The sequence below is a fragment of the Oryctolagus cuniculus genome, chromosome 15, assembly GCF_051225735.1.
Source record: "Oryctolagus cuniculus isolate XC-2025 breed Fujian yellow rabbit chromosome 15, ASM5122573v1, whole genome shotgun sequence".
Classification (NCBI taxonomy): domain Eukaryota; kingdom Metazoa; phylum Chordata; class Mammalia; order Lagomorpha; family Leporidae; genus Oryctolagus; species Oryctolagus cuniculus.
In genome coordinates this window covers 70,984,920-71,010,021 of record NC_142881.1, presented here as the reverse complement: position 1 = coordinate 71,010,021, position 25,102 = coordinate 70,984,920, and the positions used below count along the sequence as shown (strand labels likewise).

Sequence of the window (25,102 nt, the reverse complement as noted above, 5' to 3'; positions counted from 1 at the left end):
CGAGGCACAAAGGAAAGTGGGGGGCCGACTGCAAATGAGGCACGCGCCTGGCCCCCACCCAAAGGGCGCAGCTGGACGGCAGGGCTGGGGGTGGGGGGAGGCGGGCTCAGACAGAACACACTCCCCAAGGCGGCAGGCAGGTGGCCGATGAGCCAGGCCTGGGCTCTCAGGCGCCTTCCCAGCTGCTCCGAGCTCTAACCCAGGTGGTTCCAGTCACAGTATGTGGACTCGAGGGGGAGTTTGACAGAGGTACACAGGAAGGGCTAGGCACCTCCGGACCTGGGCTGTGGGGTGGCAGGCACAGGGATGGGGCAGGGCCCAGAATCCGAGAACTCAGGAGTAGCCTTGGAGTAGTGCAGGGTTGTGTGCAAACGGGCCTCAATCAGGCATAATGGGCTCCTGCTGCCAGCAACAATAGCAGCCCGGCCACTCCCTCTCTGCCTCCTCTCCCCCCACCCCCTCAAATCCACAATGGGAGGCAGCAGGAAACCAGCACAGAGCCCTTGAATAGCTCCACTGTGTGGCCCCATGCCCCGCCTCCTAAGCCCCACAGGTCAGCCCTCGCTGCCACCCGGCCACAATAGAAACCTCTGTGCTAACAGGGGCCCAGGCCCCAGACAACAGAGCTGTGGGCATGGGAAGCTGTGGACTTCTCCCCGGGAGCTACATGTAACGGCAATGCAGAGAAGTTCTGTCTGCAAAGGTGGGGGGGGAGGGAGGGGCTAGGGCAGGGCACAGGACACAAGCCCAGCCCAGCAGGCCAGGGCCTACCTAGTGGGCCTCTGCCAGGGAGCGCTCAACTCTCCCTGCTTCCTGCCCAGAGGCCTGCAGAAGGCTGTAGTCATCCCAGGGACACAGCCAGAGAGCTCAGAGGACAGAGGCGGCGGCTCCAACCCACGCTCTCTCAAAATCCTCCCTCCCTCCCTCCCTGGTGCCAGGGAGAAAAAATTCGCCCATCCTTACCCACTGCTCCTGCTCGTGAAGAGCTCAAAACAGAAGACCCACCCATTCTTTACATCAGATGCCTTCTCCACAGGCTTTTACCATCACAGGGTGGCAGGCAGGTCCACAGCACCTGAAAGGTGGGCTGCAGAGCAGGGAGGGCAGGGGACCCCCGAGCAGCACAGGGTCCAGTGAGGCCAGGGGCCTGGTACTCACACCAGTCCCAGCAACTGGGAGAGAAATCTGTTCTCACAAAAGCGGATGGCCAGCTCCAGCGTGTCTTTCGCCCACTGCTCCCCTATGCACCCCTCACAAACCCACTCTCACAGGCCCCACTCTGGCCACCTCATCACACTGCTACATCACTCTTTAGAGTACACAGGCCTCGTGGTGCTCATGAAGACGGGAGGGCCTGAGCTGAACCTGCACCAGGCCTCCCAACTCTGTCCTGGCTGATTATAGAAAGACAAAATCCCTCCAAAAGAAAACCTCAGAAACTTCCATCCTGCTTCTGGGAACCAAAACAGTGTGTTCCCTTCCCGGCAAAGCACCCAAGACCTCAACTCCATGTCCAGCCACCTCATGCCTGGGAACATGTACAAGGTACTCCTGCAACCTGGCTCAAAGAAAAAATCCTGAAGCAACCTTCATGTCCATCAGCCCCGGGCTGGCGAAGTGAGACGCGGTTCCCCGTAGAGCAAATGTCACGCTGCTGTTCAAAAGAACGGACCAAACAGTGTGTGCTGAGACAGAACAAACCTGGGACAGGCTCTGGGGCGGGGAGCTCAGGAAGTGCAGGAGAGCATGGCTGGCAGGCGCCGTGGGAAATGGCAAGTGAGGAGGGCAGCCTCGCTTGACTAGGCACCGACCATCTGGTGACGGAGGCCTCAGGGGAGCAGAGCTGCCGGGGTGAGGGCAGAAGCGCGCATGTTCCCTGTTTCTTTGTTTTGTGTTTTTCATCATGCACATATTTTATTAAAATGAAAAGGTTAAACCCAAATCAATATTTAAAATGCTTGGCTGGCGGTTATGGCAGGAGGCACAAAAAATTGAGGGCAGGCGGCTAGATACTCCCTCTGAAGGAGGAGCAGTGGGAAGTTGTGGGGGAGCACAGGCAGGGGGCAGGCAGCAGGCAGTACCAGCTTTGGGAACCCAGGCAGACCAACTCAGGGAGCTCCCTGCTTACAGCACCTCCCCAGTCCCAAAATAGAACGTTCTCCTCAGAAGAACAACAGCAGATTCTGATACAGGCAAAAGGAAACCTCAAGTTACTCCACACCAAGGCCGGCCTGCCTATGCGGAAGACCCCAAGGTCCAGGCCATGTGCATATCTGGGAGGCTTCTCAGAGCCTTCCCCAGTCATCACCAGGCTCAAGGTCCCCCTATTGTGAGCTCATCCCAATCTTAGCCTCTAAAGAAAGCCATTTCAACAGATTTCTAGGCCTGGCCCAACTCCAAGAACAGGCTAAAAACAGTTTCTCCAAAACCCCAGCTCAAAACTCCAACCCTTTATCCACTCAACTCCATATACCTTTCAGGAAATGAGAGCTGCAAAATGGAGTTGTGAGGTGCATTTGGATGGATATTTATTCCTTGCTAAAGGGATACATATATGTTGTTTAAAAGCCTCCTTTTACTGGTGTGTCAATAAATATTCTGCACTCGGAAAGCGCTGATGTATTTCCTCCACGTCATACAGCCCCAAAGGAATAATACAAAACCATCCAGAGTGTCTCCTGCTGCTAAGGAATAGGACACACGCCCATTAGGGCCAGGCAGGGCCTGAGAACTGGCCAGCAGGGAGTGGCTCATGGACAGAACTCTCTGGGTAGCAGAGCTACCCCACCCCACCACCACCTCATCCCAGGACCACCACAGCAGGTACAAAGACCTAGCAGGCTCAAGCTCAAAGGCACCCAGGCCACAAAGAAGGCCAGAGCCACTACTGTTATGAAGCAGCAGGTTAAGCCACCAGTTTTAAGTCCTGGCTGCTCACTTTCTAATCCAGCTTCCTGATAATGTGCCTGGGAAAGCCCAAGTGTTTGGGCCACTGCCACCCACGTGGGAGACCTGGATGGAGTTCTGGGCTCCTGGCTTGGCCTGGCCCTAGCCATTTTAGCCATTTGGGGAGTGAACCAGGGGATGAAAGATCTCACACACTCTTCCTCTTTCCCTCCCTTCCTCTTTCTGTTACTCTGTGTTTCAACCAAATTTCTCAAAATCTGAAAGAAGGCCAGGGGTATGCCTTGACTCCCCTACACCACCAAACACTTTCTGGGGACTGCTGCATTGTTCAATAGGTAGCTCCAAGATGACGAGGTACAAAGGAGATCACAAGGAGGACTGCACCAGGACTGGGAGCCCTCAGACAAGCTCCTGCTGTCAGTGGGCTCAGCAGGTGGTACCTGGAGCCCCACAACCCTCCATGAGACCCAGACCAGCCCCTTGCCAGGGCTGCTCCGCCCCCACCCCACCCCAGGATCAGGAGTAAGAGCAGACCCTGTGACACCCCAGCTTGGCCTCTGCTCCCCCCCGGGTCGCCAGTCTCCCCCCACACCTCTACTTGGGCACATGCCACTCCAAGCTCCTCACTTAGCCTGCTTTCCTCAGCAGCCCAGGGCCCTCGGGGAACCCTACTGCCACCTCCAGCTCTTTTTCTGGCACGCCCCTCAGAACTTATCCATGTTGACACCGTGACTTGTATCTCACTGGAAGCAGATAAAGAGACAACGAGGGTGCGAGGATGCGAGGATGCGAGGATGCGGCAGGCAGGATTTCTCTCACCACTAGCTCTCCCCCTGCACGGGTGGAAGTAGGGCATGGAACCTTTGAGAAGTGGAGAAAGCTCCCACCCACCCCGCAGCCACCAGGTTTTCCACACATGGGCAGGTGACCTGGTTCCTGAAAAGCTGGCTGTTTAGAAACAAGAGCAGCCCCAGGGGGACACAGACCAAACGGGGTCACGCGCGCAGGGAGGCTGGTGGGAGCGCGCCTGCAAAAGGGGCAGGCTCCGAGCAAGGAGTGGAAAACAAGGAGGAGCCTCGCTCAGGGAAGAGGAGGAACAGGCTGGCTGGGTGCTGGCATCTGAGGCCTGAGAGGGGAAGGAGGCTGGTGGGGCCAGAAGCTCTCGCGTGAAGGCCCTAGCGCGTGCCATCGCAGCAGGGGGAGAGCGCCCACCGCACCTGCCTGGGCCCATCTCAGACAAATGAGACAGTCTTAAGGTGGTGGGGGAAGGGAGAAAGAAAAGGGGGGCTCAGGGAGAACCACAAAGTTGTTAGACTGGTTTGGCCAGGAAGGAGAGAGCTGGAAACACAAGGTACAAGGTTTCGGAGACTGAAGAAGGAGAGGGTCAGGTGCCCAGAGGGAAGTGGCCATGGTCCAGCAGCCAGCAGGCCTGGCGATGGGAGGTGGGCAGGAAAGCTCTATGTAAGGCGCAGGGCTGGTGGGCTCTGTCCTGGGTGCAGAGGGCAAGTCCAGCAGGCTGACGGGGGCAGCCAAGGGAAAGGAGCCAGGACGGGCAAAAAGAAAACACCCAAGGTTTCTGGAAACTTGAGGGTGACGTTAGGAGGGACACCCACAAGAGATCCTGCTCATGAGGGCCACGTGTGAATGGTCATGAGTGTAAGTCAGTGCAAGAACCACAGGCATGACGGAACAGGGGACACTGTCTGTCATGCGTATGCCAATGATTCTGCCCTTGACCAAATTACTCAAGTCCTCTGAACCCTCTGCTCAACTAGGCCTAAACTTGGGCTTCTGTCTCTACCCTTGGAGCATCCAGTTGAAGCCAGAGTCCCCTACCTGAATATCTAACCACATTCCTTGTCCTCCAGCATCTCCCAGGAAAGGTCTTATTAAGTCAGTCCAGGAAAAAGCTCCCTATACTCCTGGAAGTGTTCCAGGAGCACTACACTCTGCAACTTGCCTGTAAGTTCCCAGTCCCTTTGCTAGATCTGGAATTGAGCACAATCTCTCTACACCCTACCTCGATAGCCCATTGCAGGAGCTGATGCGGCATGGCAGGTAAAGCCTCCAGCTGCAACGATGGCATCCCATGTGGGTGCTGGTTCGTGTCCTGGCTGCTCCACTTCCAATCCAGCTCCCTGCTAATGACCTGGGAAAAGCAGCAGAGGATGGCCCAAGTGTTTGGGCCCCTGCCACCCATGTGGGAGACCCAGATGAAACTCTGGGCTCCTGGCTTCAATCTGGCCCAGTGCTGACCATTGTGGCCATCTGGACAATGAACCAGAGGATGAAAAATGGCTCGCTCTGTTTCTCCCTCTCTCTGTAACTCTGACTTTCAAATAAATAAACCTAAAAACAATGCAATAGTTCTTAACAAAGTCTACCTTACTTTGTTAACAAATATCCCAGGATAATTTTTTCCTTACATACATAGAGCTCCGCAAGTCCTCCTGGACTCATCACGCCCACATCTCACCCAGTGCAACCAGTTGGTCTGGGGCTAGGCCCCCACCAAGCCCCAGGAAGAGATCCTGACCGCCTGGCCCAGAGGTGAAGGCTGGAGTAAGGCAGCTAATTCCCCAGGCTGACATCTGGAGAAGAGGCAGGTCTCTCTGTGGCAATGGTCACTCAGTGGGCAGCTATTGCCTCTCTGTGAAGCAGCTGGTGACAGCAGCTAGGAGGCATGGGAGGAGCAGGGCCCTGGACACAGCGGAGTGTCACCCCAGATTGGAGACAACACCCTTTAGAGCCCCACCGTGGCCTGAGCCCCCGTGGTGGCTTTCTGAGGCCCATCACCCCTCACAGCAGGCCCACATCATCAGCCGGGGAGGCTGTTTTCCCGGTCTCTACCTGCCACTTTCCAGTATGCTAAGGCTTCCTAAGGTGCCCCAGCAGGCTGCTGAGGCTTTCGGCACAAGACCCCATCCCAGGCTGTGTCCTTGGCTATCCTGCTGCGCTCCGCCTCCCAGGATCTCTACTCAGACCTCATGGTGTAGATGAGATGCTTCAGACTCCCATTCCCTTCCAGCTGCCGGGGGCCTCCTGGGAGTTACAGCTATGGACTCCTCAAAGCCTCGGTATATTTTCAAATGCTCTCTGGGCCCTACAATATCCATGAGCTGGCACACAGATCCAGGGAAAACCCAAAGAGGAGGTTCATCAGCCTCTTGTCGTAGGCCCTCCCCAACCTTACCCACGCAGGAGGCCTGACCTCAGCTCTGCCACCTACCAGGGGACACAGAGTCTAAGCAGCACCAGCTCACAGAAGCCACTTTACCATCAACTACCATGGTTCTCAACCACCAGGGCAGGCCAGCAGAGCCCGAGGGAGCCAGTCCCTCCAGCCATCTAACCGGCAGATAGGGCTCTGAGCTTTCCCCCTGGCTGCTCAGAAGGGTGGCAGAACAGACCACAAAAAAAAAAAAAAAAAAAAGAAAAAAGAAAAAAAAGTCTCAACCCCAGCTGCACAGCCCCACTGAGGCTGATTACCAGGCTGCTGCCTCCCAAGAGAAAACCTCAGCCCCGCCCAGCCCACCCAGCCCCACCCCAGCTCCACCCCGCCTGCCTGGAGGAAGTGGGGTTCCCAGAATCAGCTGCTGGGGAGCACTTTGCTGAGAGCAGCAAGGGAGATGGCAGCTGTCCCACACCAGAGCACCAAGCCTAATTCAGAGGCTCCAGATCCTGCCTCTCAACCGTGAAGTGTGTACTCAGGCTTCACAGAAACCCCATGAGACAAGAAGGGCCGACTTGATTCTTCTCACTTTACAGATGAGATTATAGATGAGAAAATGAGGAAACTTTTTTTCAGAAAGATAAAAAAAAAAAAATCAAAGACTTGTCTAGGCCATTCAGCCAGGAAGTAGACACAATCCAAAAGCTGGCCTCCTGCTGCCCGGCTCTGCGAGCTGGACAGTGTCAATCACCTGCGTGTTAAATCAGCTGAGGCGCTGAACACTGCCCGCTGGCCGGGTCCCGGGCTGGACCAACGCAGACACTTGATGTCTCTGGACCAAAAATACACACACAGTCACCGTCCACTGTGATGCAAGACCAAATGGCTGGCACTCACCTAGGCCAAAGACTCTGGAAACACCAGTCTCCCTAGGGACTCTAATGACCAGCCAGGGTGGGCCCACCATCACCTCTCCTCCATTTCACACTTCAGAAAACACAGCTCCTGACAAAGCAGGAAATATGCTAAGGACAGTTAGCCATGATGCAGAAGACCCTGCAGTCTCGCCGCCTACTCCGCCCCACTGGCCTTGCTGGTAGTTGCCAGAGACCAAGAGCAGACATCTGAAACAAGATCCACGGTGGAGTGCCAGTGCTGTGGCGTAGCAGGTAAAGCCGCCACCTGCAGTGCCGGCATGCCATATGGGTGTCGGATGGAGAATAGGCTGCTCCACTTCCGATCCAGTTCTCTGCTATGGCCTGGGAAAGCAGTAGAAAATGGCCCAAGTCCTTAGGCCCCTGCACCTGCATGGGAAGACCCAGAGGAAGCTCCTGGCTTCAGAATAGCGCAGCTTCAGCCATTGTGGCCAATTGGAGAGTGAACCAGCAGATGGAAGACTGACTCACTCTCTCTCTCTCTCTCTCTCTCTTTTCCTCTCCTCTCTCTATGTAACTCTTTCAAATAAATAAATATTAAAAAAAAAAAAAAAAAAAAAAAAGAAGGCCGGCGCTGTGGCTCAATAGGCTAATCCTCTGCCTGCAGCACCGGCACACCGGGTTCTAGTCCCAGTCAGGGCACCAGATTCTATCCCGGTTGCTCCTCTTCCAGTCCAGCTCTCTGCTGTGGCCAGGGAGTGCAGTGGAGGATGGCCCAAGTGCTTGGGCCCTGCACCCGCATGGGAGACCAGGAGAGGCACCTGGCTCCTGGCTTCAGATCAGCATGGTGCACCAGCCACAGCGGCCATTGGGGGGTGAACCAATGGAAAAGGAAGACCTTTCTCTCTGTCTCTCTCTCTCTCTCACTGTCCACTCTGCCTGTCAAAAAAAAAAAAAAAAGAAAAGAAAAGAAAAAGACCCACAGCATAGCTGCCTCTCTAACACCCTGCCACAGAGGTTTGAGAGGAGAAATGCAATTAACAGGAGGCTTCAACTCCCAGCCCCACATATATACCCTGCCTCTTTTCTTCTCATTACCCCTCCTTTCCACACCTGAGACCTATAAGGTCAGTCCTAGAGTCCTACAAACGGCAGAGTGAGAACACAGCCTGCTAGGGCTACTCGGCACAGCTCCTGCTTCTAGGAAAGTGGCTGCCCCCACCACCTACCTACACCCACGTAGGTGTCCAAGGCCAGCACGCAGGGAAGAGAGACGGAGGCACGGCCTGTTTCCCTTCCTGTGGGCACAGCCATCCCGTTTTAAAGGGCTACCGGCACTCAGTGGCAAGAAGACAAGGATCATCATTCCTGTTCACAGCCCCTAGCACTGGTCTAAGACCTGAACATCTCTGACCCAGAACTCAACACTAGTCCTCAGGCCTGTGAATGAATGAATGACCATAAACACAAGGAACTCAAGTATTGCCCAGGGTCAGAGGACCCAGGACAAAGATGCTAGAACTTGGGAAGAGGTCACAGAAAAACGCATGAATGTAGGCAGGTAGTAGACCAAAGTCTCCGAGCCTCCAGCCCTCCCGCTTTGTAGGTAAGGGTGACTATGTGACTTGCTTTAGCCAGGTAGAAGTTTTAAGAGCTGGGGTCAACTCATCACGCTGTCTTGTCCCTCTGTCCAAGTGGCCAGGGATTTCTAACCAATTAGTACGGGTTCACAGTGAGGACAGCACAAAGCGGAGGTGCAACAGTTATCTGGTGTAACCATGAACATTTTACTAGGACTTGGGATTGTTGTTACCACAGCAAACCCTGATTTATCCAGATAGCAGGAGTGACTCCCCCATCTCCCATGCTCAGCAGGGCTGGCCTTTCCCTTCCCTGGCCTCAGGGAAACAGAAGCTCCATTTCCAGTCAGTTAATCAGCAGGGGTTTGGAGACATCTGCTACACATCCAGACTGTGCTAGAATAAATGAGATGCTGGGGCTAGCTTGTGACACAGTGGGTTAAGCTATCACTTGTGACACTGGCATCCCATATTGCCAGTTTCAGTGCCGCCTACTACGCTTCTGATCTTGGGAAAGCAGAAGATGGCTCAGGTGCAGGGCCCCTGCCACCCAAGTGGTAACCCAGAGGGAGTTCTGGACTCCTGTGCCTGCCCTGTCTGTAGCAAGCATTCGGAAGGTGAATCAGGAAAACGAGGATCTTTCTCTCCTCTCTCTTCCTCCCTCTCTGTTGCTCCTCCTTTCAAACACTAAGTCTTTTTTTTTTTTTTTTAATTACCTCTGGAAGGAAAGCACTGTCTAAATTAGAAATGAGAAAACCTGGCTTCTGAGACCTCATGCAAGTTAGTCTGCAACCTCTCTGGGCCAAAGTGTCTTTACCTGGAAAATGGGGTAGGCAAACCAATTAATACAAGTAAAGCTTCTAGCACAGTGCTTGGTGTTACATCTCAGTAGATAAGTATTAAGTTTCAATAAATTCACTATTACCATCACTATTAAACCTTCCACATAACTGCCATAAACTTGTCCATAACATTTACTACATTTTTTTGATGATTTGTTTATTTGAAAGGCAAGCAACTGACAAGGAAAGACAGAGAAACAAGTTCCATTTGTGGTTCACGGCCGTAACAGACAAGGCTGGGCCAGGCTTAAGCCAGGAGCCAGGAACTCCATCCTCCTCTCCCACATGGCTGGGAGGGGCCAAGCTATCTGGGCCATCATCCGCTGCCTTCCCAGGCACATTAGCAGGAAGCTAGATGGGAAGTTAGGAGCCAGGACATAAACTGGCACTCTGATACGGGACACCAGGCATCACAAGCAGCAACTACACCTACTGCACCACAATGGCAACCCTTTACGTTCTAATCCCATAAAGCTTTCCCAGCACTGGCACAATGGCACTGTGTAGGCACTACCAAAACAAGATCAAATCCCTTGGGAGAACAAAGTGAGGCCTCAGGGAATGGTTCCAGAACCCAGGGCTCTCCTGCTCCCTGGCCTGCTTGGAACATCACTTCAACCACCACAACCTGCAGGGCAGGACTCGCCCCTCCCATACAAGGGAAGAGCTTCTCCCTCCCACTCCCAAACACTGCGAGGAAGGAGCCCTCATCTGTCCTAAGAGACTAGGACAGAGGGCTGCTTGTAAAAGGGCCTTCAGTGGGGAAGCCAAGCCTTCTGTAGCCCCCCCGCCCTTTCTTCTTGGAGGCAGTCACAGAAGCCCCAGAGGGCTGGGGTTCCTGCGTGAGCGAGTGGTGCTGCTACAGCAAGCCCAGATCAATAAGCACTTCTGAGCACCTACTGCAAAGTTTACAGCCAGGCAGGCAACGCTGAGCCCCAAACAGTGCTTGCTAGAGTGCCTGGCACCCCACAGACTCTCAATCATGCTTTGTTTTGTTAGAGGAACTGCGCCCCTGGGAAGCAAGCGCGGGTGTTCTGGGCTGAGGGACAGACCTATGAAGAAAGCTTCCGCAGAAGTGGTGTGCAACAAGGGATGACACAGTGGGAGGGGAGGAGAAAACCCATCCCCCAGCCTGTCACTCGAGACATCAGAAATCCCGGGGACAGCTGAGCCAGGGACTACAGGGCATATGCTGGCCACGATGGCAGACTCTGGGCTTCATTTTGAGGGAGCCTGGACCAGAAGAAACCCTAGAAGGAAGAGTGCTTCCACCTACCACTGGGCTGGCTGAATGTGCAGGGGTGCCCCCGAGGGCCTCCGCCCCAGGTTTCCCTTCAGCCCGTGCAGGAGCAGGCACCAACTTCTGCAAGGGGGAAGGGGAAAAGCTACGTTTGAGGACTGGCGGGGAGCTGACCTACTCCTACTAGCCCAGGGCAACCTGCACCCCAGAAGGGAGGACGACCCCTCCCTAGAGAACAGAACATCAGGGAGCGCGCACCTGTAGAGCCCCAGTTCAAGGCCGGGGACTCACCGCCCAGGACTTGACTCAGCCACGCTAAACGGTCAGCACCTGCCCAGCCCCGGGGCTGACGGCTTCCCCTTCTCCCGAAGCGCGGACCACTTTTTTGCGGGAGGCCAACTTCAAGCCCTGGAAACACGTGTCCCGACCGTCCCTGGGTCGAAGTCCCACGCCTAATACACACGCAAACACAACACTCACTCACTCACTCCTCCGGGACCTGGGATCGGGGCGCAGCGCCGGCACCGGACAAGCCACCTCCAGACACACCAGCCCAACTTGACCGAAGCTCCGGCCAGGTCCGGGGTCCGGCTTTGCCGCCAGGCACAAGCTCCACCACCCGCGCCCGGACGGCGGCTCACCACGCACCCAAGCCCGCGCGGGGCGAGGCGGCGCTCTGCGGCTCGGAGCGCACTCGCGGCCGGGGTTGCTCCCTGGCTCGTGCTCGCCGCCGCCCCTGACCGGGCTCCGCGGGGCCAAGGGCTCGTGACCGAGCCGGAAGGAGCGCCGGCCCCGGACTCGCCGCTGGGGACCAGGGGGCACAGCCCGGAGCGGCGGCGGCCCAGCCCCTCCCGCCCTCCCGGGCGCTCCCGCCCCGCCCGGCGCCCGAGTTCGGCTCCACGGGGTCCGGGCCGCGGCCTCCCGCTCGGCGCGAGCGATCGAAGCAGACAAAGCCGCGACGCCCTCAGGCCGCCCCCCTGGGCGGGCAAGGGAGGGAGGCTGAGGGACGGGAACGGGCGCCCGGGCAGAATCCTCGTGCCCAGGGGACGCTCGAGGGGCGGCCTCAAACAATGGGGGGCAGGCCCCGCGGCTCCCGCGGGGACCCCCGCGCTCTACTCACCCGGCGCGGCGGCTGCACGGCGCGGCCCGGCTCGGCCGAGGAAGTTAGAGCAAGTTCGGCAGCGCAGGCGGGAGGGCGCGACTCGGGCCGGCCGAGCGGCGGGGCGGGGGGAGGGGCGGGGCCGGGGGCGCGCGGCTGGCGGCGGCCGAGGGAGGGGCGCCGCTTCCCTGCGCCGCCCGGTGCGGGCCCGCCCCCGGGCACGCCCCCGCGTGGCTGGCCCCGCCCCCTCTCCGGCCCCGGCCCCGCCCTCCAGCCCGCACGTCACCCCCTGAGGTGAGGTTCGGTCGCCCGCGGGTCCCTTGGCCGGGCTGTGGGCGCCCCAGGCCCCGAGCCTACCCTCGGTGGGTCCGCGGCGCGGCGGAGCCCGGGCTCGGGCGTGCCCCGGTGGCCTCGGCGAGCTCGCGGGGCCGCTGCCTGGGCTCGCCCCTGACCCGGCCGAGCCTGGGAGACGCACCGACTGCGGGGAGGCCACGTGTGGCGGGCCACGCAGAGGGACCGGGTCGGGTTGGGAGAAGGTTTAGGAAAATGGCCGTGCGGCAGGCAGGAGACATTCCTGCCAGCCCTGGGAGAAGGGGTGGTACATGAAGATTTTCGTTCCTTTGCTAAACCGAGCAGTTGAAGGGCTGGCGCTTTCTAGCCTTGGTACTAAAAATACCAGGCTTTCTTTGGATCGCCTGCTGAGATTTGTTCCTCATCTTTATGCTGAGGAGATGTCTGGGCGGTTTCTTGGAGGCTGGTGGGGAAGGGACAGGCCTCGGTGGGGAGTGCCTGTGCGGCTCGCACGGGCCCCAGCTAGTCTCAGCCTGCCCCTCTGTACCGCGAAGCACAGGCATTCTGCTGTTTCTGAGCTCACCGGGTTGGGGGCTGGCAGGGGGCCAGGTGATCTGATCTGCTGGGCAACATGAAACAGGCATCTATTTTTTTTTAAAGATTTATTTATTTGAAAGGCAGTTACACAGAGAGAAGAGAAGGCAGAGAGAGAAGTCTTCCATCCACTGGTTCACTCTCCAAATGGCTACACCGGCTGGAGCTGGGCCGATCCGAAGCCTGGAGCCAGGAGCTTCTTCTGGGTCTCCCATGTGGGTGCAGGGGCCCAAGGACTTGAGCCATCTTCTACTGCTTTCCCAGGCCATAGCAGAGAGCTGGATCAGAAGTGGAGGAGCCTGGACTCAAACCAGTATCCTCTTGCGATGCTGGCACTACAGGTGGCGGCTTTACGCAATGTGCCACAGCGCCAGCCCCCAGGCATCTATTATGATCAGCGTGTGCCCTGGCCTTGGAGGCCATCTGGGGAGTGAACCAGCGGATGGAAGATGTCTCTCTGTGTCTCTCCTTCTCTGTAACTGACTTTCAAATAAATAAATCTTTTAAAAATAAGATAAAAATGGGCTGAGACTGCACCAATTTCTATTGCAAGCAACAAACAGGTTTAAGTCCAATGTAAGGAGGAAGTATTGAAATGGAGACTGCGCAGGCCATTTCCCAGTTTTTGCCTGCTTTTCAAAGAGGGATGCATCCTGTCTCTGTGACTCCGGGGCAGCTCACGGACCTCCCAACGAATCTGTCCACTCTTCAGTAGACTCCAAGTGCTTGACTGAACATCTGCTGTTAGAGCCCAGTTTCCATGCTTGCGGGAAACAAACAGCTGAAGCCTTTTGCTCCATCCTGCTTGTTTGTAGTGGAGAAGACAAGTAGTTGCAAGTTGACAAAAATGATGGGACAAAAACAAGGGGCGGGGCTGTAGAACAACAGCTACTTTAGATGGGGCATGCAGAGAGGAGGGCATTCAGGAGGTGATGTTGACATTTAAGGCAAAGGAATGATGAGTCTGCCTTAGGAAAGTTGGCACATCCCACCTTGAGAGCAGTAGGTACCAAAGCCCCAGAAAGAGTGAGCTCTGCCTGTGTTAATGTGACAGGAAAACTGGTGAGATGAGCTCTTGCCCGGGTGTCGATGACAATTTAGAAGACCGGACACATGGTGAGAGTAGAACTTTAAGAAAACAAGAAGATGGCCAGCGCCATGGCTCACTAGGCTAATCCTCCGCCTGTGGCGCCGGCACACCGGGTTCTAGTCCTGGTTTGGGTGCCGGATTCTCTCCCGGTTGCTCCTCTTCCAGTCCAGCTCTCTGCTGTGGCCAGGGAGTGCAGTGGAGGATGGCCCAAGTGCTTGGGCCCTGCACCCGCATGGGAGACCAGGAGGTAGCACCTGGCTTCTGGCTTTGGATCGGCACAGCGCGCCGGCCATAGCAGCCACTTGGGGGGTGAACCAACGGAAAAAGGAAGACCTTTCTCTCTGTCTCTCTCTCACTAACTCTGCCTGTCAAAAAAAAAGGAAAGAAAACAAGAAGCTCTGAACAGTACCATCGCAGGGGCTGGTAGGGAAAGAGACCAAGCTGCTGAGGTCTTGTCTGTGGGTATTTGTGTGTCCTTTGCACGTTATCTCCTAGGAACAAAGGTAGTGTTTATGCATTAGTTACTGTGAAGGCCGGGGGCAGTCTGAATGGAGCCCTTTCTGGCTTGTTTTATCCAGACCTAGATCTTGTCCTTGAAACCCAGATCTTGTTATCGTTGAAGAGTGTTTGTTGTTGGGGCCTGTGTGGTGGCTTAGTAGGCTAAGCCTCTGCCTGCGGTGCTGGCAACCCAGGGCGCTGGTTCCTGTCCTGGCTCCTCCTCTTCTAATCCAGCTTTCTGCTTATGGCCTGGGAAAGCAGAGGAAGATGGCCTAAGTGCTTGGGTCCCTGCACTCACATGGGAGACCCAGAAGAAGCTCCTGGAATCTAACAAGCAGGTTAAATTTTCAGGGTCTAAAATGAAGGACACAGACATTGTGAGGGGACCTAGGAAAGCTATTATCCAAAGCAGGAGGAGGAAGTTTTCCCATTGAGAGGCAAATAGAAACTGACAGGAGGGACTTGACAATAATCACTGGGTGTCAAGGCCTAGCCAGGTATATAAGAAGCCCAGACCTATCTCTCTCTTCACATGAGGTGCTAGAAGAGACATCATAATGGAGGTATGAACCTCCTTAGGGAAGACACCCCATTGGCTCCCATTACCTGACTGGCCCGAGAAGAGAGTTGGCCTGAAAAGGTTACTATAGAATAGGGAGTTACCTCCAAAAGGAAATGTCCTGCCTGCAATGTTACTGACCCTGGGCCATCCCCTCAATAGCAGTGTTTACTAAGGAAGCAGGGTTGAGTGAAGGGCTTTTTCAGCTTAGAGCCAACAGGGTCTGCAGCCCTGACCTAGGAGTCCATGGACTCCAGGGTGGTTACATGTCCAGTGACCCAGCTCTTGGCTGGCAGAGTGACAAGGCTTTTTGGAAGCTGTCATAACAGTTGTTTCCCCAAAGCCTTGGCTTTGCACATGGAAAACCAGTGCCATTTGGGAGTGGGTGGTGTTGTTGGGTCTCCTTGATGGTGGACATGGCCTGAGCTAGAAATCTATAGTCACAGGCATGTTCTGATAGTGTTTTTGTTGTTTTTAAAGATTTATTTATTTGAAAGGCAGAGGTGAAGAGAGAGAGATAGAGAGAGGTCTTCATTCCACTGGTTCACTCCCCAGATGGCCACAACGGCCAGAGCTGCACTAATCTGAAGACAGAAGCTTTTTCTGGGTCTCCCATGTGGGTACAGGGGCCCAAGGACTTGGGCCATCTTCCACTGCTTTCCCAGGCCATAGCAGAGAGCCATGTAGAACAGCCGAGACTCGAACTGGTACCCATATGGGATGCCGGCATTTCAGGTAGTAGCTTTATGTAGTATGCTACAGCACCGGGGGCCCCGCCCCCTTTTTTTTCTGTGAGATAAGACAGTGCCTATGAGGAAAGCTATGTCCTTCTAAGATCAAAAGATCAAACATGATGACCACCTTACCTAACCTGTCTATAAATTTTAAAGTCATTAGTAAAATGTTTTATCTCTCCCTTAGTTTGGTTTGAAAAGGGAGATTGTGCCTGTTTACTGTGCCCATGGCAAAATAAATCTGGCTGTAATATCATATCATAATGTAAGCTCTCATTTTTTTGGCTAGGTTATTTGGTCTTCTATTTGGGGCCAAGCATTATTACAGAAAAAGATCAGTCATCATTTTACAAGGTCTGGGGATTCAAACTGTACATCCTGATGGGGAGCCCTTCAGAATAGTCAGCTTTTCATCTAAAAGAGAATATAGGAGAAATGAGGCAACAAGTCAGGCCTCCCAGATTGCTTACTCTAAGTAATTTAATATCAAGTGAAAACTTAATAAGCAATTTTAACTGTCAAATAACAACAACTTATAAAAGACATTTACCAAAAGGCCCAATGCCTTCTGTAAATTTTAAGACAAGAGTACATGTAGCTGTGTGCAATATGACAAATATATTTACAATTGGTGTTTTGGAAAAATACAAGCATGGGTTATATTTTTTGTATGTTTTGGAAAAATACAAGCATGGGTTTTAGAGTGAATCTGATTTCACAGCAATGGAGCTGGGGCCAGCCTGGTGGTAAGGTGAATAAAGCTGCTGCCTGGGAGGCCAGCATCCCATATGGGTGCCAGTTCGTGTCCCAGCTGCTCCACATCTGATCCAGCTCCCTGCTAATGGCCTGGGAGAATAACGGAAGATGGTCCAAGTGCTTGGGCCCCTGCAGCCATGTGGGAGACGCAGATGAAGCTCCTGGCTTCTGGCTTTTGCCTCGCCCAACCCTGGCAGTTACAGCCATCTGGGGGGTGAACCAGCGGACGGAAGAACTCTTTCTCTCTCTCTCTCTCTCTGCCTCTCTGTAACTCTTTCAAATAAATAAATAAATCTTTAAAAAAAAAAAAAAAGGAAAGCAAATAAAAAAAAGAGTACGTGTAGTTAGAAATATTGATCTTTTACATTTACCAACTTTTTTTTAAAGATTTATTTATTTATTTGAAAGGCAGAGAGAGAGGTCTTCCATCCAACAGTTCACTCCCCGACCACAATGGCCAGAGCTGAGCCGATCTGAAGCTAGGAACCAGGAGCTTCTTCCAGGTCTCCCATGAGGGTGCAGGGCCCAAACCATTGGGCCATCTTCTACTGCCACCATAGTAGAGAGCTGGATTGGAAGTGGAGCAGCCGGGACTCAAACTGGCGCCCATATGGGATGCTGGCACTACAGGCGGCGGCTTTACCTGCTATGCCACAGCACTGGCTCCACCAACTTTTTTTTTTTTTTTTTTTGACAGTTATGCTTAAATTACCTAAGAAACTAAAATATTAGATAAGTATGGTTATTATCTTAAGTCATGATCTTATCAAAGAACAACTCTAGAAACTAAACTGGACTTTATAGAAAGCAATGAGCAGTACATCATACCTTTACCTATATTGTTTCTTTTGTTTTTTTTTTTTTAATTTTTTAAAAGATTTATTTATTTTATTTATTTGAAAGGCAGAGCTACAGATAGAAGTAGAGACAGAGAGAGGTCATCCATCTGCTGGTTCACTCCTCAGGTGGCTGCAACAGCCAGAGCTGAGCCAATCTGAAGCCAGGAGCCAGGAGCTTCTTCTGGGTCTCCCACACGGGTGCAGGGGCCCAAGAACTTGGGCCATCTTCCACGGCTTTCCCAGGCCATAGTAGAGAGCTGAATTGGAAGTGGAGCAGCCAAAACTCAAACCAGCGCCTATATGGGATGCCGGCACTGCCGGCTTTACCTGCTATATCACAGCGCCGGCCCCAAGAAATAATTTTAATCAATTGATAGTAATTTTTAAAAAGCAGTTAAAGATTTTTTTTTTGACAGGCAGAGTGGACAGGAGAGAGAGACAGAGAGAAAGGTCTTCCTTTGCCGTTGGTTCACCCTCCAATGGCCGCCGTGGCCGGTGCACCGCGCTGATCCAATGGCAGGAGCCAGGTACTTCTCCTGGTCTCCCACGGGGTGCAGGGCCCAAGGACTTGGACCATCCTCCACTGCACTCCCTGGCCACAGCAGAGAGCTGGCCTGGAAGAGGGGCAACCGGGACAGAATCCGGTGCCCCGACCGGGACTAGAACCCGGTGTGCCAGCGCCACAAGGCGGAGGATTAGCCTAGTGAGCCGCGGCGCCAGCTAGCAGTTAAAGATTTTAAGAAGCTGTTCCCAATATTGATCTGTTGTTCATACTGTAATGTATATTATGTGTTATATGTGTGCACATATTGTGCGGTTTGTTTTTGCATTTTTCTATCTCAGAGTTTTGAAACCTCATATCTAGTCCGTTGGCTTCAAAGTTGTCAGAAAACCTACATTTAAGAATATTTGTTAGTCTTTTTTTATAAATCTGAGTGTGTTTTTAGAGGAGAATACAAAACTGTGGATGACAAAAGACTTTAAATAGCCATGATTAAAATTATGAAACTCGTTAACCAACAGGAAGTGGCACTTGCTTACTTCACATATGTGAAGAAGCTCCTGGATCCTGGTTTCAGATTGCGCAGCTCTGGCCATTGTGGCCATGGGGAGTGAACCAGCATATGGAAGACCTCTCTCTCTCTTTCTCTCTCTCGCTCTCGCTCTTGCTCTCTCTCTCTGCCTCTCTGTAACTCTGCCCTTAAAATAAATGAATAAATCTTTTTAAATTGTTTTTTAAAAGACTTATTTATTTATTTATTTGAAAGTCAGAGTTACACAGAGAGAGGAGAGGCAGAGAGAGAGAGAAGTCTTCCATCCGCTGGTTCACTCCCCAATTGACCACAATGGCCGGAGCTGCACCGATCTGAAGCCAGGAGCCAGGAGGTTCTTCCAGGTCTCCCACGTGGGTACAGGGTCCCAAGGACTTGGGCCATCTTCCACTGCTTTCCCAGGCCATGGCAGAGAGCTGGATTGGAAGTGGAGCAGCCGGGACTTGAACTGGTGCCTGTATTGGACGCCAGCACTGCAGGCAGCAGCTTTATCTACTTAGCCACAGCGCCAGCCCCAAATAAATCTCAATAAAGAAAAGAAATACTTCTTGCTCTTAGTAACCTGAATTAATCATACTTTTCTCAGTTGGAAACTAAAGTCCATTGTTAAACTTTAGCTTTATCTGTTTACAGAGCTGTCCCAAAGAATTGAATACAATAGAAGTCAGGAAAAAAGTTCTTTGGAACCTAGAAGAGGAAACATTTAAACACAGAAACCAACAATGTTTTAATTTCCATGAGCAGTTTGTTTTTGCATTTTTCTGTCTCAGAGTTTTGAAACCTCATATCTAGTCCGTTGGCTTCAAAGTTGTCAGAAAACCTACATTTAAGAATATTTGTTAGTCTTTTTATAAATCTGAGTGTGTTTTTAGAGGAGAATACAAAACTGTGGATGACAAAAGACTTTAAATAGCCATGATTAAAATTATGAAACTCATTAACCAACAGGAAGTGGCACTTGCTTACTTCACACAGTACTTAAGAAAGCACTTGTAGTATTTCCAGAACATTTATCCTTTTAGGCCTCTAGGCCTTTTTCATTAAGATAACGATCATGACTGATAACAGCACAGTAAGATCATGAGACTTTTGTAACAGAAGAATTTTTTAAAAATATATTTATTTATTTAGAGGCAGAGTTACAGAGATAGAAAGAGAGAGAGAGAGAGAGGTCTTCCATCCACAGGTTCACTCCCAAAATGGCCACAACAGCTGGAGCTGGGCCAATCTGAAGCCAGGAGCCAGGAGCCTCCTCCATGTTTCCCATGTGGGTACAGGGGCCTGAGCACTTGGGCCATCTTCCACTGCTTTCCAGGCCATCAGCAGAGATCTAGTTAGGAAGTGGAGCATCTGGGAATCAAACCAGTACCCATATGGGATGCCAGTGCTGCAGGAAGAGACTTAACCTACTTTGCACAGCACTGGCCCCAGCAGTAGACTTTAGTATTGTAACTTAAAGTTTCTCAGACTTGGCTGGCGCCGCGGCTCAATAGGCTGATCCTCCGCCTAGCGGCGCCGGCACACCGGGTTCTAGTCCCAGTCGGGGCGCCGGATTCTGTCCCGGTTGCCCCTCTTCCAGGCCAGCCCTCTGCTGTGGCCAGGGAGTGCAGTGGAGGATGGCCCAGGTGCTTGGGCCCTGCACCCCATGGGAGACCAGGAAAAGCACCTGGCTCCTGGCTCCTGCCATCAGATCAGCGCGGTGCGCTGGCCGCAGCGCGCCGGCCGCGGCAGCCATTGGAGGGTGAACCAATGGCAAAAGGAAGACCTTTCTCTCTGTCTCTCTCTCTCACTGTCCACTCTGCCTGTCGAAAAAAAAAAAAAAAAGTTTCTCAGACTCCCTTGCAGCTATATGTGGTCACATGACTCAGTTCCAGCCAATAGGAAGTAAGTGGAGACGTCTGTGCAAATTCTAAACTGGCTTTAGAAGGAAGTAACGTGTTTTCCTCAGCCATTGTTCTTTCGTGTTCACTGAAATACTAATGTTTAGGGAGCCCACATACCTAGACCTACTCCACGCAACCTACCTCTTGACTTTGTATATGAGAGAAAGAAACTTCTATCTTGCTTGGCCCTGCTTGCTGGCACTTGCAGCCATATGTAGTTTTAACTTTTGTCGGAATACAACTTGGGAGTTACTCGAGTAATAGTGATGACAGAAGCCATGGTTCTGTCTGATCCCTCCACCAGAGGGATACCTCCACCATTATTAAGGAGAGGCGTTTCCAGGAAAGGTTGGAGTTGGGTACATAATTATTCACAGCCAGTGATTTCTGCATACTTCTGGTTGTGAATAAGGTCATAAGCACACAACCAGGAAGAAAGAGAAAGCAAAGCCAAGTTGATGAACCATGGACCACTGGAGGTTCTGCCAGTCCTTGGGGGTCATTTCCTTTCTGCACCATTTGGCCACAACGCTGTGGGGTATGAAGACTGTTGGAGGCAGGGGAGACACCCATAAAGCCAGCAAGGCCTCCACTGCCTTCCTACTCCCTCCCCCCAGTAGGCCTCTCTTGAGTGTCACTTCTGGTAATCACCGGCCATCCCCAGTTGCGCTATGAAACCCACTGCACTTTAGCTGATTAACACTTACAGAAACACGAGGTGGCTTCCAAGAGCACCAGGGACACTCAATTCAGAACAATTTTTCTTTATTAAAAGTAAAAAAAGGTAAGATATGGATGGCCCCTACTCATAAAACAGTCATGTTTTCACCAGCAATTTACATTCCAGGCCAGCCCCTTAAGTTGTGATTGCCAAGAATATAGATAATTCTATAGTGCAGACTGCAAGTCTGAAGCATGGATGATGGGAACAAAATATTGTACAGGAAGGAGGAAAAGAAAGGGGCTCTGAGTCTCTTCTCATCTTCCTGGACCCAGAGATGCAGTAAATAAAATCTTCAATGGAAGAGTTTGACCCTTGTCTTCCTCTGAGCCGCTCTGGGGCTGCTCCACATCACCTGTGCATACAGGCAGGGCAGGCAGAGGAACTGCAGCAGAAGAGGAATGTGGTGTTTGAGCTCTCCTGACTCACAACTACTCCATCTTGAACAAACCTCTTAACATCTCTGAGCCCTGCTGTTCTTACCTGTGAGGTCAAGATACTAGCGACACCCACCTCCCAGGGGCGGGTGTTTGGCCTAGCAGTTAAGACACTGCTTGGGATACCCACATGCCATTTTGGAGTGTCTGGTTTCAAGTCCTGTCCTTGCTCTTTGCTTTCAATTCCAGTATCTCTGCTGATGTGCATCCTGGGAGGCAGCATGACAGCTCAAGTAGTCAGGTCCCTGCCATCCAAGAGGGAGACCTGGAATGAATTTCCAGCCCCAGCTCCAGACACTGAAGGCATTTGGAGAACCACTCCCTCTCTCTCTTACTCTCTTTCTCTCTGCCTCTCAAATCAATAACTTTTTAAAAGACTAATTTATTTAAAGGCAGAGTTACAGAAAGAAAAAGGGGGAGATAGAGAGCCAAGTCTTCCATCCATTTGCTCACTCCCCAAATGGCCACATGGTCAAAACTAGGCTAGGCTGAAGCCAGGAGTCCAGAATGCCATCCTAGTCTCCCACGTGGGTGGCAGTGGCCCACACACTCAGGCCATCTTCCACTGCAGGGAATTGGATCAGAAGTAGAGCAGCCAGGACTTGAACAGGTGCGCATATGGAATGCTGGCATCACGGGCAGCTGCATAACCAACTGTGCCACAGCCAGCACTGTGGCATAGCAGGTAAAGCCCTGGCCTGCAGTGCTGACATCCCATATGGGTACTGGTTCAAGTCTCAGTTGCCCCACTTTTTTTTTTTAAGAAAGCTGTTTTTTTTTAAAGATTTATTTATTTATTTGAAAGGCAAAATTACAGAGAGGCTCCCATCTGCTGGTTCACTCCCCAGATGGCCCCAATGGCCAGAACTGCACCAATCTTAAGCCAGGAGCTTCCTCCAGGTCTCCCACGCAGGTGCAGGGACCCAAGGATTTATGCCATCTTCTACTATTTTACAAGGCCATAGCAGAGAGCTGGATTGGAAGCAGAGCAGCTGGGACTTGAACCAGCGCTCATATAGGATGTTGGCATTGCAGGCGGCAGCCTTACCCACTATGCCACAGCCCCAGCCTCTGCTCCACTTCTGCTCTAGCTCTTTGCTATGGCCTCGGGAAGCAGTAGAAGATGGCCCAAGTCCCTTGGCCCTTGCACCTGCATGGGAGACCTGGAAGAATCTCCTGGCTCCTGGCTTTGGTTTGGTTCAACTCAGGCCATTGTGGCCATTTGGGGAGTGAACCAATGGGTGGAAGACTTCTCTCTCTGCCTTTACCTCCTATAACTCTACCTTCCAAAAAGTAAATACATCTTTTTTATAAGGTTTTTAAAAAAATTGTTTATTTATTTGAAAGTCAGAGTTACACAGAGAGAGAAGGAGAGGCAGAGAGAGAGAGAGAGAGAGAGGTCTTCCATCTGTTGGCTCACTCCCCAATTGGCTGCAATGGCTGGAGCTGGTGCAGGTGCAGGAGCCCAAGGACTTGGGTCATCTTCTACTGCTTTCCCAGGCCATAGCAGAGAGCTGATTCAGAAGTGGAGCAGCCGGGACTCGAACCAGTGCCCATATGGGATGCTGGCACTGCAGGCGGCGGCTTTACCCACTATGCCACAGCATCAGCCCCAATAAATGAGTCTTAAAAACAAAACAAAACAAAAAACCCACTGTGCCACAACCCTGGCCCCAAATAGATAATTTTTTAAAAACCTAGCTTATAGCATGAATCATATGAAAATGTTTGTAAGAGTTTGAAAACCACTGGGTAAGCTGTAAAGAGCTCACTCACCCAGAAGTGAAATCTTTTTTTTTTTTTTTTTTTTTTTTGACAGGCAGAGTGGACAGTGAGAGAGAGAGAGACAGACAGAGAGAAAGGTCTTCCTTTGACGTTGGTTCACCCTCCAATGGCCGCCGTGCTGTGACCGGCGCACCGCGCTGATCTGATGGCAGGAGCCAGGTACTTATCCTGGTCTCCCATGGGGTGCAGGGCCCAAGCACTTGGGCCATCCTCCACTGCACTCCCGGGCCACAGCAGAGAGCTGGCCTGGAAGAGGGGCAACCGGGACAGAATCTGGCGCCCCGACTGGGACTAGAACCCGGTGTGCCGGTGCCGCAGGCGGAGGATTAGCCTAATGAGCCGCGGCGCCGGCTAGAAGTGAAATCTAACCAGGACGAGATGCTCAGAGCTCTACACAGCTGTCAGGACATTTTGATGGGCAGTGAGAGATGCTCACTCAAACCAGCTAAGGCCAATGGAGAGCCAGTTACTGGAAGGATACTCAAGTGGCTCACAGAATCGAAAGAAGAACTTGGAGAAGCTGGCTCTGTGGCATAGTGGGTAAAGCCACCGCCTGCAGTGCCGGCACCCATATAGGTTCTGGTTTGAGTCCCAGCTGCTCCACTTCTGATTCATCTCTCTGCTATGGCCTGGGAAAGCAGTAGAAGATGGCCCATATCCTTGGGCCCCTGCACCCATGTGAGAAACCCGGAAGAAGGTCCTGGATTCTGGCTTCAGATCGGCTCAACTCCGGCTGTTGTGGCCATTTAGGGAGTGACCCTACGAATGGCAAAATCTCTCTCTCTCTCTCTCTCTCTCTCTGCCTCTGCCTCTGCCTCTCTGTGACTCTGCCTTTCAAATAAATATATAAATCATTAAAAAAAGAAGAAGAAGAACTTGAAACCAGAGTGATTCTGGAAACAGGGCTGCTCCTGGGGGCTTCCCTGACCAGGAGTCCTTCCCTCTGTCTCTCTTTGCTTTCAGAGTTTACCGTGTCAGGGATGTGACTGTGAGATTCCAGAAAGGATTCTGGTGTGTCTGGCTCTGGTCAAATAGCTGCTCCTGGACTGGTCTCTACTGTGATTAGATGGGATACTGTAGTTGGGTGGGTCACGTGCCTCCCTCTGTGGTCAGTAGGGCAAGGCCTGTTCCAGAAGAAGAGATGGAATGTGCAGAACCAACATCATGATTCCTGGCAGCATCTCATACACCAGCCATTGCTTAGGTGCTAGGCAGCCACTGGAAGGTTTCAGGCAGAATTGCTCTTGCTTCAGGAAGATCCCTGCGGCGGTAGGAGAAAGAATGGCTTGGAGGGAACAAGACTAAAGCAAAGAAAGAATTGTTAGGAAGGAAACTTCCAATGGCTCAGGAAGGGGATGATGAAGAAATGGAAGAGGTGGATTCAGTATACATTCAGGAGGTAATTAGGAGGTATACATTAGGTGGCTAATTGGGTAGGCGAAAGAGGAGTTGTCACGTTCTGGTTGCGTGGACAGTGGCTGGTGGTGCTGGTAGAAGGAAAAACAAACTCGGTTTCTCCCAGGCACTCTCAAAATGTGGCTGAGACCTGCTGTGTGTGCGTCTTTCCTCACAGCCAAGCAGCACGCAGTGACAGCCGACAACGGGGCTGGACTTTTTCTTGTCTTCTCCGGGGCGCCATCCTTCAGGAACTGCGACCTGTTCCACTACAGAGAAGCTCCCTCTGTACCCCATTGTCTTGGGGTTTTATGGAGGCCTCATGGAATAGGCGTGATTGATTAGCTCACTGACCGCTGGTGAGCAGCTTAATCCTCAGCTCTACAGCTGGCTTTGTGATATAGGGGGTTAAGCCACCTGCAACGCCAGCATCCTGTATGTGTGCAACGTTCAAGCCCCAGCTGCTCAATTTCTCATCCACTCTCCTGCTAATGAACCTGGGAAAACACAAGTGCTTGGGCCCATGCCACCCACATGGGAAACCTGGATGAAGCTCCTGGCTGCTAGCTTTGGTGGTCTGGCCTAGCCCTGGATGTTGGACCCTTTGGGGAGTGAAAGAGGAGTTGGAAAATCTCTATTTCTCTCTCTCTCTCTCTCTGTGTGTGTGTGTGTGTGTGTAACTCTTTCTAATTAATCAAATAAATCTTTAAAAAAATCTTCAGCCTTCTCCCTTCCAATGAAGTTGAGGGGTGG

General features: G+C 52.5%; 1 protein-coding gene across 4 annotated transcripts in view; it reads right to left on the bottom strand.

The window, feature by feature from the left end:
- TSPAN14 (tetraspanin 14) overlaps positions 1-11,892 on the bottom strand; it is a 58,438-nt gene extending 46,546 nt beyond the window's left edge. Inside the window, exons 1-2 of one of the 4 annotated variants that reach the window (XM_089313594.1) lie at positions 11,737-11,824; positions 10,653-10,739 (exon numbers count right to left, since the gene is read on the bottom strand). The gene's annotated coding sequence lies outside the window, so the exon portion shown is untranslated. Of the gene's footprint in view, positions 1-10,652; positions 10,740-11,100; positions 11,350-11,736 lie in introns of those variants that run through there. The other 3 variants (XM_051833052.3, XM_070057951.2, XM_089313593.1) reach the window with 3 other exon arrangements.
- Between the last annotated feature and the right edge of the window lie 13,210 nt (positions 11,893-25,102).